General features: G+C 54.1%; 3 non-coding genes across 3 annotated transcripts; all 3 read right to left on the bottom strand.

Moving 5' to 3' along the window:
• Positions 1 to 4198: 4198 nt before the first annotated feature.
• On the bottom strand, positions 4199 to 4270 carry TRNAC-GCA. Its single transcript has one exon. It is a non-coding gene; the product is annotated as a tRNA-Cys (tRNA).
• A 4836-nt stretch (positions 4271 to 9106) lies between these two features.
• TRNAQ-UUG lies at positions 9107 to 9178 on the bottom strand. Its single transcript has one exon. It is a non-coding gene; the product is annotated as a tRNA-Gln (tRNA).
• A 3209-nt stretch (positions 9179 to 12387) lies between these two features.
• TRNAS-UGA lies at positions 12388 to 12469 on the bottom strand. Its single transcript has one exon. It is a non-coding gene; the product is annotated as a tRNA-Ser (tRNA).
• Positions 12470 to 12967: the final 498 nt, after the last annotated feature.

The following is a 12967-nucleotide window of genomic DNA, read 5'->3' as shown; positions in this document are numbered from 1 at the left end:
GTAAATCTGAGATTTTCTTAGTATTTTATAATTAAAGAGACAGGGAAAAATCTCAGGCCATAGTCATTTAGAAATAGACAATTAAAGAAAAGTGGGGCTTAGGATAATTTTTAGATTTGCAGAGAATACATATCAGAAACTACGCAAGTGATAACATGAGAGGGGGGAGGGATAGCTCAGTGGTTGGAGCACTGCCCTGCTAAACCCGGGGTTGTGAGTTCAATCCTTGAGGGGGCCATTTAGGGAACTGGGGTAAAAATCTGTTGGAGGATTTAGTTGGGGATTGTTCTTGCTTTGAGCAGGGGGTTGGACTAGATACCTCCTGAGGGTCCCTTCCAACCCTGATAGTCTATGAACACCGTCGAGATCTGAGGGGATTTTATATTACTGCTACATAACTAGAGGGAAAAGGGGGAGTGTTGGACTGGATTTTATATTACTATCCAAAACATATACAGAAAGTGATGGTTCCGCCCCCCCCCACAGGCAGCAGGGAGCCCTGTGAGGAGCGGCTTTAAGAGGGCACAGGGGGGGGGGAAGCTGGCAGGTCCCTGGAGGAGGGAAGGGGGCAGCAGTGGGGGATGGGCAGGTGGCTGTGGTGGGAGTTGGGGGCAGTAACTGGGAAACCGGGGTCCGGGCAGCCCCCACGGGGGACACGTGCCCCTCCCGTCCCCCCCCCCGGCCGAGAACCGGCCTCACACCCTCCCCAGGGGCAGCCACGTGCTGGGGACTGACCTGGGCAACAATTTCCCACCCGGACAAGGACAAATCGCTGCAGGTAAAACGGGGGACAGGAGCCGAGAGAGCGGATCGGGGGGGGGCGAATCTCCCCGGATGTTACAGCCCGAGCGAGACCCCGCGAGAGAAACGGGGCAGAACCGGAGAGACTCTGTGCCGGGGGGGGGCGAGAGGCGCCAACAGGGACAGGAGCCAATTCACCCCGCCCCCAGCGTCCCCCCGACCTTCCCCCCCCGCACAGGGACCCCGGGGGGCGGATCCTGCTGCGGCTCCCGAGGCCGAGGCGGCTCCGAGGCTTCTCCCAGGTTCCCCGGGGCAGAGTCACGTGCCCGCCCCCCCCCGGGGTCTCTCACTCACCGGCTCACACGGAGGCGGCAGCAGCAGCTTTGTTCTCCCGCCCCCAGCGGGGCTCGCACGGAGCATGCGCAGTTCCAGCTCCTGACCCCTCCCTCACCCGGGCTGGAGAGGGCGGACGCGGCCCCTGGAGCAGGCTGGGAGATGTAGTTCCGCGGAGCGGAAGTGACGTCGTCGAGGGAGCCGGAACGGGAGCGCGAACGCGCGCGGGGCGCTGCGGTTCTGCCTGGCTCGCGCGGGGCCGTTGGAGCCTCTCCCGGGCCGGAGAAGGTTTGTACCGCTGGGGCTCTGGGCATGCGCAGATCGCGGCGGGAGAGACCTTCACTAACCCCCCCGTGGGAAAGGGGCGGGGGGGGAGGAGCCGGTGACCCCCGAGGAGCGGGGAGAGAACGGGGGGGGCTGAGATCCTCGGATTTACCGCTGCCCCGTGGGGACCCCTGCCCCGTCCTGCCCCCGTTCTCCCTAGCGCCACGAGCAGCCCCCCGGGGGACCCCCCCTCCCCCCACCCCTGAGAAGTTCCCTGCCCCCGATTGTGCCCCATTTTCTCTCCCCTTCGCCAGTGTCCAGCTCTCCCTGGGGCTGGTGGGGGCTCTGGGGGTGTCTGGGGCCCTGGCCAGGGGCTCTGGGGACTGGGGGCCAGGGAAGATCTGGCAGGACCCTGGCTGGGGCTGTGGGGGTGTCTGGGGCCCCGGCTGTGGGGTCTGGGCTCTGGGGGGTGTTGAAGGGCCTTAATGGAGAGAAAAGATTGGGTATTAAAGCAGAGAAAGGCCTAACAAGCCCCAATGGCTGGAAGGTGAAAAGGGACAAATTCATATTACAACTAAGGCACAAATATTCAACAGCGAGGATGATTCACCACAGGAACAAGCTACCAAGGAAAGTGGTGGATTTGCCATCTCCTGATGTCATCTAATGGAGACTAGATGCCTTTCTGGAATGTGTTTGCCCCAAAAGTAGCTATTGAGTTATACAGGAGGCCTATGATATGCAGGGGGTCAGATTAGATGCTCTAATGGTCTCTTCTGGCCATAAAGTCAACTAATTTCTGAAAAACTGAGTGTAGTATTGGGAGCAGCATCTGATGTTTTACTGTCTAGCCGGCTTGCTGCCTAGAACGAACGCTCCTTGAGTGGGGTGATCCACAGGGAGTAGCTCAAACCTCCAAAGTGCCTGGCCAGGGGCAGGACATTAGCCCAGCAAGGGAGGGGTGTGGCAGTGACATCACAAAGGCCTTTTGCAGGACCTCAGACTGTTGGTCAAAGGTGGTGGGGAGGTGGTGACCTCACAGAGAGATGCTGACATCAGCCAGGCAGGACAGGAGCGAGGGGCCAGGGAAACCTCAGAGACCCCTGTGGCTTTGCTTCAGCAAGTCTCCTTCTCCAGATCTCTCTTTGAGGACTGAGAGAGTATTTGGGTTCACGGACGTGAGCGCCAGGAGGAACCTCTTTCGAGTTTTCTCCTTCCCTTTTAGGGAGTTTACTAGAGACCAGCCGTCCCTGTTTAGAAGGTAAGAGCCTCCTTGAGGTTTGAAACCTGTTCAGTCTGATCCATCTGGTGATGAAATCTAAGCCTGGAAAACAGGAGCTTAAGGAGGCAGAATTTTATTCCGCACCAGGGATTTTGTCCCCTAGAATTACTGGAGACATTAGGGTTTATCCTTTGTGTTTCACCTTTTCCTCCATCCCTTCCTCCTTTCTCTTCTCTTGCTTCTTTTGTCCTTTCACCTGTTTCCCTCCCAACACGAAGAGCGGGGTGTGTGTATGTGTTGCGGGGGAGTGTTTGGCAGCTCCCACTGTGGGAGCTCCACCCAAAAATGTGGGGCTGAAATAGTGCTCGGGCAGTGATCCCCACCAGTGACCTGAACCATCCTTTGGGCTCCCTGCTGAGAACCCTCAGCTTCCCGTCCTCAGTCTCCACCCTGATTGGCTGAGCAGGGGGTTATTGACAGGGAGGAGACTCAGGTCCTTGTTGTTCTCTTTTAAGACCAAGGAAATAAGTCAGAACCAGTCATATGTTTGAATTTTGCTGCTTCTCTGCATTAATGGTCTCTGAGCAGGTCATGATTCTCTCTAACATTGCAGTTCTCCTCAAATACTTGCTGAATAATTACTGTGCACTGTTGGTCTGGAGCTCATCTGAGAGCACTTTATTCAGGTCATTCAATGGATGAAATTCAAGATCCGATGGTTAGTTTGAAAATCAGGGGTCTTGGGTCCTATTCCCAGCTCTGCCACTGGCTGGCCGTGTGACCTAAGACAAGTCAATTCTCCTGTCTCAGCCTGAGCTTCTCGCTCTTCCAAGTAGGGATAATAATGATCCGCTCCTACCTACCTTACGGTATGTGGAGGCAGGGCTGGCTCTAGGATTTTTGCCTCCCCAAGCAAAAAAAAAAAATTTGTCTGCCCTCCCATCCCCCTGCTGCCCAAGCCCTGGGTTCTCCCCTCCCTACACCTGCACCCACTGCCTCCCCAGCTCTGGGCCTCCCACCACTTTCACTCCCCTGCCAACCCAGCCCTGGGCTCTCCCCCACACACACCCAGTGCTGCCCCAGCTCGACTCTCCCCTTCCCTACCAGTGCTCCCCCCCCCACACACCCCCTGCTGCCCCAGCCCTGGGCTCCTCCCCGCACTTGCACCTTCCCAGCCCTGGGTCACTGGTAACTTGCTCCCAGGTTAATAAAATAGAAAAAAGAGAGGATTGAATGTGTAACAGGGAGTTTGGTAAATCTTGGTTATTTTATTTTTTCAACAGGCTCCTGTCCACCTCCAGTAGAATTTTCAGTCCCAATGGCAACTTACTTACCAAATGTAATACAGACTAGTCCATGCTTCCCAAGTGGATGTGGTTCTTGTCCTTCTGCACATTGTAGCCCGTGGAGGCCAAGGACCTGCAAATGTGTCTTCATGTGCCTTTGTTTCATTGATGAAAACATAAACTAGACTCTTAGAGGATTGGAACTGATTTCAGCTGGGGGACATATTTGCTAGATTTTTATGCATTTGCACAGGAAAATGTTGAGTGTTTCCATTCATCCCTAGTCAGTGGAGCTCCTGAACATAATGGAAATGGATATGCAATTACTTTTTGTTGAAGGACCAGGCTTTTAAGGGGGCACTTGGATTTGAACCAAGGCCCGTTTGATCTGCAGTCAAACACTCTACCACTGAGCTATACCCCCTGACAATTACATTGGCAAGTCAGTGATCTTAAGTATCTTGAAACCTGAGAGTGGAGTTTGTTTCTTCCACACCAGTGTTGCTGTCTGTGCATTCCAGAGCTATGGGGTGAGTGGGAAATGCCCACAACTAGCTTGTCAGTATCAAGAAAGGAGCAGCCGACATCAGGACCAACGAGACGTGTTGGTGGCGCATCAGGAAGAATCCACACTCCCAGAGACTTCTCGGCGAGGGCACGGTACACAATGGGGGCTACCTACCTGCCACGTCCCATCAAGGGTCTTTCTAGTCCCACTTCAGTGTTACCCAATTTCTAATCAGTCTTTGGCCCAGATTCCTCCTGAGCGGCACCAGCACATACCTGGGCCCCTGCTAGTGTTAAATCTGCCTTGAGCTGGGACCCAGCTTGGCAAAGAGCCTGCAGCCCCCTCTATGCTGGAGGAGTGAGAGCAGCCCTGGCACTGGGCAGGGCAGCCCTGAGGGAATGACCCCAATGTGCCCGTGAGGCACTGATCCAGAACCTCTGCCAGGCAGCTTGTGCTGCTCGGGCGTCTCTAGTCTCCAGCGAGGATTCAAAGCTTCTCTGCTCCAGGGGAACCCCTGGGGGAGGGGGGGAGGGGGGCAGGGCTCCTGCAGGATAAATCTTCCTGCCAGCAGAGCTCCGGTCCCCTCCTCATGGGCACAGGGCGTTGCACACGGCACCCACCACATCCACACACCCCTTTGTGGGGAGAATCAGCTCTGGGATATTGGGTCAACCCCCCCCCCCCACCTCGTCCCTGCAAACCTTCTCCTGGCTTCAGTGAGGGAATGGGGGCGTGAGGGGCTAGTGTGGTAACAGCAGCAGCGTGGCCGTGGGGCTCGGCCGGTGGCTGGGGCCAGTCGCCTGAGCATGAACCCAGCCGACCCCAGGAGATGGACCCGGGTCACCAGCCCAATCCACTGCACGGCTGCTGCCGCTGCCCCATTAGTGCGTGAGCTCCCACAGACCACGCTGGGGAGAGCCCCCAGCTGCAGGGGAGACGCCCCTGAGTGCCTGGCAGGGCCCAGCTCCTGGCTGACCTGCACTGCTGGGGGTCAGGGGGCTGGGTGACAGGGAGGCGTTGGCTCTGGGGTGGGACTGTCACTTCCCCCCCTGCCAAGCCAACAGGATCACAGCAAACAAAACCAGCTCGGCCGGCAGGGGAAGAGTTCAGTCCAGGGCCTGGTGCATTCTGGGAGCAGGGGCGGTGCAGAGAAAGGGCAGATAGGGGGCAGCTCTGAACACTCTGCGCAGAACTGCCTGTCCTGTCCTGCAGCCCCTGTTACAGGGGGCTTTTAGCCATAGTTTTAATCAGGGCAATAAATTGAACCAACCCCCTGTTAAATCATTGCTCAGCCCGAGTCCTTCACCCACATTCCTTAGGGCATTGGGTGTTTCATTTCCTGCCTCAATTTCACACAAAAAGACAATTTCCTTTGCACAGATCCGTGAACAGCAAAACTTCCCTGTGTCTCTGGTCTGAGCCAGGGCATTCGATTCCAGTGAACCCTTCTCTCCTGCAATGGCGATGGTCAGACAGAGGGGTCATGGCACCTGCATCCCTGCCAGGGAGATATTGACTCAGCTCTTTCTTTCTGCTGCTGTTGTTAGTCCATGAAACATCAAGGGTGGAATGCAAGGCTGAGTTCATGCACCAACCCTCTGAAATATTTTAGTGCCCCAGAGAAATCCTGCCCCCCTGCTATTGGAACGCTGTGCTGGAGATTTGACTAGGAAAGGGACTGTCTGAATTGTCAGAGTGGGGAATGAACAACAATCTACAGCAATGTCATTCACACAAACACACTCTCATCCTGCTCCAGCCGGAAGGGAAATGGGCAGGGATTCTCGCTGTTCAGCCAAGGACACACTTACACTGATGTGCAGCTCTGAGTGTGCTGGGGAAGCTGGTCTGGGCAAACAATTTGAAGTGACAATTCAGTGAGAACAGAATCATCATGTAATGACACAGGTGTACATCATGTAGTTGTGGCCGAGTGGTTAGGGTGATGGACTAGAAATCCATTGGGGTCTCCCTGTGCAAATTCAAATCCTGCTAACTGCGCAAGCACTGTGCTGTTGTTGTTATTATTATTATTACTGTAGACTTGACTTAGTGCCTGACTATCCAGAGTGCAAACTGGAGCCAGATCTACTTTCATTCTGTCTACACTTAAAATGCTGCAGTGGCACTGCTATAGCACTTTGGAGTAAACAGTGACTGGAGGGGTTTTCCCATCCCTGTAATAGCTGCATTGACAGAACAATTCTTCCTTTTATTTAGCACTATCTAACCCGGGCTTAGGTCACCTTAACTCTATGGGTTTGGGGGTGGGGGTTTTTCACACCCTGAGAGACGTCGCTCTGCCAGTTCAGTGCCCAGCGTACACCAGCCCTTAGATCCCTCTTGGTATTTCAATGCAGGCACTGACCTGTGAGAGGAAAACATCAGCTCACAAACACAGAGACTGAATTCCCCACATTTAATCTCGCTGCACTTTCCAGAAAGTCACAAAATTCAATTCATTCTTGCTAGGCCAGAGAAAAAATAAGTGACACTAAGTTTTTGGCTTGGTTAAATAAAATTAAGTGTTTAATTAATATAGTAAAAAACATCTGTATTGATTCCACTAACTAACACCACAGCGTGAAATAGGAACAGAGACAAAGCTTGTCAGTGATGACTAATTTCACAAATGATCTTCCCATTATTAATTTCCACACTGTCCCCATTTGAGGTCTGGGCATCTCCAGTGTCATTGCTCTGCATTCACCTTCCCTTAGAATTGTTCCCGGACATTTGCCTTCCTCTGCAGCGTGGGGCTCGGGTCACTTGCTGGAGGATTCCCTGCACGTTGAGGTCTTTAAGCCACGATTTGAGGACTTCAGTAACTCAGACATAGGTTAGGGGTTTGTTACAGGAGTGGGTGGCTGAGATTCTGTGGCCTGCATTGTGCAGGAGGTCAGACTAGATGATCATAATGGTCCCTTCTGACCTTAAGTCTATGAATCTATGAATCTATTCCCAAATTTGGAAAATTGTGCAGTTCAGAATGTGAATAGTGACCCCGTCTCCTTCCTGCACCTGCTCTACATTGCTCCAGAGCAGCTTCTCCACCTGCAGAGTCACCCCAGCATGGCAGTGCAACCCCCAGGGTTCAGCAGGAGCCCCTGGCAAGGACTGTTGGTGCAGCTAACAGCCCGGTGTGCCTGGCCGTGAGGCAGCTGTAAAAAAGCAACCCCCCCCCCCTCTAGAAGTACAGAGACTGAATTCCTCAACTATAACATCATGACCCCCTGTAGAAAGCCACACGTGTCAGTTGTATTTTCACAGGGAGATGCAAAAATTAAGTGACAGCAATTTTTAAGTTGAGTAAATAAAGTTGAGGAGATAGTTATTAACCTCACAAAAATACACTAAAGATCCCTCAACATAACACCTGAAGGTGAAATATGAACAGAGACAAACCTTGTCAGCAAAGGCTCATTTCCCAAACGATCCTCAAAATGTTACTAATTCCCACCCCTCCTCCACAGGAGCTCTGTGCAGTGTCACTGTTCTGCAGGCAGCTTCCCATTAAATGCTGTTGTGGGACATTCCCAGACCTGGAAATGTACCAACGACAGAATTTGAAGAACAAACCTGGCTCCCCGCACCAGGCGGGATTTGAGTGTTTTGTCCCTGTCACTTAGTGTTTGTCAATAGTACAGACGCCAGGGGCAGGACTCCAGGCTCTGCTTGAGGGATCCTGGCACAGGGGCTGGTGTGGGAGAAAGGATTGTAGATTCTCACCTGTGCTCTGGAGAGGAAGTAATAAGTGAAGGGGGCATTTTTGACTCCTCCTCAGTGTCCCAGGGCTGGAATTCTACATCCCAAAGGGCCAAATGAGGGGGTGATGCCATTTGGCTAATGAAAACTAGCGCTTTAGGTGAGGCTTGAACTCACAACCTCAGCATAGCTCCTCTCAGCACTGCCCTATAAGTACTGGACACTAACCAATTGCACCACTGGAGCACCTGTTAGTTAACAGTTTCTGAGACCCCCTAGGCTGATAAAGGCGAGGAGTGACCCCAAAACATTCTCAGTGGGGTTGAGAGCAGGTAGCGACAAGTGTTGGTACTTGGTGGGGTGGATTCTTCTTAAGGGTTCCAGGCACCATTTGACCCTTTTGTTCTTCCCTGTGTAATAACAGAGCTGGTTAAGACTCAATGGAGAGTCTTGCTGCAGACCAACAGATCTGAAATCACTGATAACCAGCTCTAAGCATTAGTCCTGCTTTGGGACAGTGTCTCTCATGCAAGAAACTGCCCAGTCTGTGCTAGCAGTGAGGCTCCCTCACTAACAGCTGAAATCAGGGAGAGCTGTGTGAAGTGCAGGGCCCCAGGGGTGTCTGAACAGGGGGGAACAACACCCCAGGTGCCCAGAGGAGGAGAGGTGTGTTGGGCTCCCGCCTGGGACTCTGCCTCCCTCCTGCCTAGCCCTGACTATGAAGCCTGGCCCTGGCCCTCCTTCCTTTAAATGCCTTGTGGGCAAGAGGAAGAGTGTGGCAGCTGCAGGGACCAAAGTTGTGGACATCAGGTGAAGCAGCGAGAAACAACCATATGATCAATCCACAGGAATCTCTAGCCAGACTGTTAAGTTCTAGGACCCCAACCTATAGCCGCCAGCCCATTGAACCAGCCAGACCAGAGACCTATCTCCAGTGGGCATCAGTCACCCAGCAGGAGGGAAAAATGTCACTTTAGTTGACCCTGAGAGAAGGTAGCCAAACATATTGAGCTCCAGGGCTTTGTAGCAAAGCAATGTATCGTCATGAGGTCCCACTGAAATTTGAACTCAGATTCCAGGATTCAAAGTCCTGAGTGCTGCCCATTACACCATGGGACCTGCTACTATTTCACTTTCTAGACCCCTGTGACTCTCAGCTGGCTGGTTTGCACTCTGCACTTATTGCTTCCCACCATCAGCTTCCTCTCGCGGGTCTCTCTCTCCTCCTTCAGTGACTGTGGTCCTGCACTACCGGATCCGTGGGTCCTGCCCTGAGTCCCTGCATGCCCCTGCTTTGTCTCCATTCCCTGCAGGCTGCAAAAATGTCAGGGGAGGCCGCCCCTCCCTTCACTCGGTGCTCCCGCTCATATCAGCCAACTGCAGCCTCATCTCCTGGAACTCGAGCAGCTGTCGCTTGATCCGGTCGTACAGTCACAGGCTGACTGGCTCCCCTGCCTGGATGCTCTTGTGGAAATCCCACAGGTGACACTGCAGGACTTGGCACTGTTGGTTTCTTTAATGTAGTGGTGTTTCCCCAGTGTCCGGAACAAAGCAGCCAACTCCTCCCTCACCAACTCCCATCAATCCCTCTGGTTGCCATAGAACCCTCTGATGCTTTCCCGTTCTGCCAACACCTCCAGGCCTCACCCCCCTGCTCCTTTATCTTGCAAGCTCTGGATGTTCAGCTTCCAATATCCTCTGCCATGGGTCAGGGAATTGCCCACATTGAGCACACGGTGAGAGCTGCGTGATCCGCACAGTCCATTGGCACCACCCTGCACTGGGCTGTCGACGTGCTCTCCTTCACGGAAATCCGGTCAATGCAACTCCTGGCCTGTCCCCGCAGAAAGGTGTATCCCCTCTGTGGCTGGTGTGAGCTCGGGTCAGAGGAATAGGAGGCTACCGCCTGCCCTCCACTGGTTCCACTGTGGAGAAACACGTTCTCTAAGCCGACCTTGCTATAGACCTGCACCAGGTAGTGCTCATCATAGAAGAGTTTCCTCTGACAGTCAGGAAAACAGGGCCAGCAGTCCTCAGGCCGGAGCAACAATTGAAATCCTCCCCAACACCAAACACTGTGCTGTCCAGAGGAAAGGAGACAGTTCCTTCATAGAACTTCCCTTTTAGGCCTTAATTGGGGACCATACACACTAATATAGCCATAACCAGTGCTGCAAAGCCCACCAGTAATGCCCTCCCTGGTCAGAGCTCCAGCCCCTTCTGTACTCGCACCATGAATGTGAAGAACAAGACTCCAACCCCATCATTCTTCACTGCCCTGGAGGACCAGAGAGATGGGCCTTCCACCAATCACCATCAAGCTACCCTAGAGTTGTTAATGTGCATTTTATGAACACCTACCCTGTCCAAGTCCAGCTGCTCCAAGGCAATGAACATCCAACATCTCCTCCTGGGCCCCCAAATCCCTGCCACCTGGCCACTTTCACAGATGCCCCTTCCAGGGCACTGCCCTCCCTCAGCTGCACAGAAGAGTTTTCATCCCCTGTTCCTGCCTGTCACTGCCCAGTCAGCCCCTCTGGCACCATTCCTGAGGGCCACCCTGCCTCACTCTTCTCCTTCCACATTGGGTCCACCAATAACTCATGTAGGAGAGACAGCTCCCATCCTTCATTGTTAAAGGTGAGACCAGCAGCACACAGTTGTTTTTTTCAATTCCAGAACCCAAGCTCAGGGACTCACCTGGGGTGCAAACCACCACTATACAAAGAGGGATCAAAGGGTCTGCCAAAGTCTGGGATTGAACCAGCAACCTTGAGATTTTCACTCTAACACTCTCCTAACTGAGCTACTTTGGCAGCTGTGTAGTAGTATTTTGGCCTGTTGCTTCTCTGCCCGGGATGTTTTTGCAGCAGTTGCACACAAAAAGGACGTCATTGTGAGCGGTCCATGAAGACAAGACTCGCTTTTTCCTGCCTTGCTCGGCTTGACTTGCTGCCTCACCCCGTTCCTGCCTGAGTTCCCGGGTTGACCTGGTGGTGGAAGGGGACTGGGGGCCAGTGGCGCGGGGAGGACCCTGAGCTGGACCCTGAGCTAGACTAGACCCTGGCGGTGAGAGTCTGGCCACCACTTGCCGCCCCACCCTGTTGTCCTGGCTTCCCCCACTGGGCGTCATTTTGGGAGGGAAGTGGGGCTTCTGCCTCCCCTCCCTGATTTTCACACCGCAGAGGAGTGCGAACAGGAAAACGAACGGCTGCTCCACACCCCCACCGGAGGAACGTGACGCCCTTAGCTGTGGGGAGTAAGAAGTGGCTGTTGGCTGACAGGGCCTGTCCCCGAGGAGCTGGAACAGCAGCTGCCGCCTCCCCCTCAGCTCCAGGCTGTGGGAAATGCTCATTGCCTGGCTGCATGGGCGGCTGCTGCTCCGTGCTCTGGAGAGCGTCTGTATTGCTCTGTCAACCCCCCGTCTTCACTGAGCCAGTCTGGTAAGGTCCCAAGTGCCCCCTCCGGCCTGGCAGCTGAGAGTCTGTGCAGACATCAGCCCCCCTGCCAGCCCCACAGGCAGCAGCAGCGCCAGCCCCCCAGCACCACAGGGACACTCAATGCACTTCCTGTGGGGAAATGGCTCCTTGGCATACAGCCGCTAGAGTGAGAGCCAGGAGAGAGCAGTGTCTGGCTCACCGTGGGGGAGAGAAGAGACCTGGTGAGTGCGGATCTCCCTCAGCCTCCCTCACAATGCTGGTCAGTTGTATTGTCACTGTGATAGTCGGTGCTTCCCTTCAGGGCCAGCCCTAGAGGGATCCGGGGTATGGGACAAATCCCCCCTTTCCTCCCCAGGCCCTGCCCCCCACTCCACCCCTTCCCCCAGACCCCACCCCTCTCCCACCTCTTCCCGCCCTGCACCTTCCTGCCCCATTCCTTTCCCTCTCCCACTCTCCCTGCTCCTCCCCCTGCGCCTCCTGCACCCCACTGAACAGCTGATCACTGGCAAGTGTGAGGAGCTTGTCAGCAAGGCCTGTAGTGGGAGGGGGGGAGCTGGCTGCCAGTGGGCACTGAGCACCTTTTTTTCTCTCTGTTGGTTCTGCAGCCCCGTAGCTCCCATGGAGTCGCTCACTCAGCTCCTTTCACATGCTAGAGAGAGGAGCAGAACCAGGGCTATGGCTGATCTATGGGGCACCAGGTGAGTGGCAGAGGCTTCAGGTGCTGAGAGTTTGCCCAACCCCTCAACAACACAGTGTGAGGTGGTGTCCCAGGCATCTCTATGAAAGGAGCAGAACAGAATTTACTTGGGGTGGGGAGAGAATTGAGAGTGTCTCAGGGGGTTGTACAGAGGTATTGCCCGGGTGAGAGACTGGCTAAAACACAGGCCTCGCTGTGAGCAGGATTTGAACCTGCGCAGGGGAACCCTGTTGGATTTCAAGTCCAACGCCTTAACCACTCGGCCATCACAGCTGTGAGCACAAAACTGCTCCAATGCCAGAGAAACTGGTAAATAATCCCAATGCCCAGGCGTGAAGTCATCTGAACTACAGGATTCCCACAGCAAACCTGGCTCCCAAAGCACAGGGGGGATTTGGGGTTTGTTCTGTTTGCTTAGCCAGGTGCCACAGGAGTCTTTGCTGCTTTTACAAATCCAGACTAACACGGCCCCTCTGATACTCCTAGTGACACTCTCCAATGGATCCCCATCCTCCACCCACCTTGAGCTAGGTAGGAGAGGATCATCATTATCCCTACTTGAGAGAGGGAGAAGCTAAGGCTGAGAAAGGAGAATCGACTTGTCTTAGGTCACACAGCCAGCCAGTGGCAGAGTTGGGAATAGGACCCAAGAGCCCTGATTTTGAAACTAACCATCAGATCGTGAATTTCAAACACTGAATGACCTGAATAAAGTGCTCTCAGATGAGCTCCAGACCAACAACAGTTCACAGTAATTATTCAGCAAGTATT

This window comes from Mauremys reevesii, unplaced genomic scaffold (genome assembly GCF_016161935.1).
Source record: "Mauremys reevesii isolate NIE-2019 unplaced genomic scaffold, ASM1616193v1 Contig4, whole genome shotgun sequence".
Lineage (NCBI taxonomy): Eukaryota > Metazoa > Chordata > Testudines > Geoemydidae > Mauremys > Mauremys reevesii.
The sequence above is the reverse complement of the archived record's forward strand: the minus strand, read 5'-3'. Positions and strand labels throughout refer to the sequence as shown.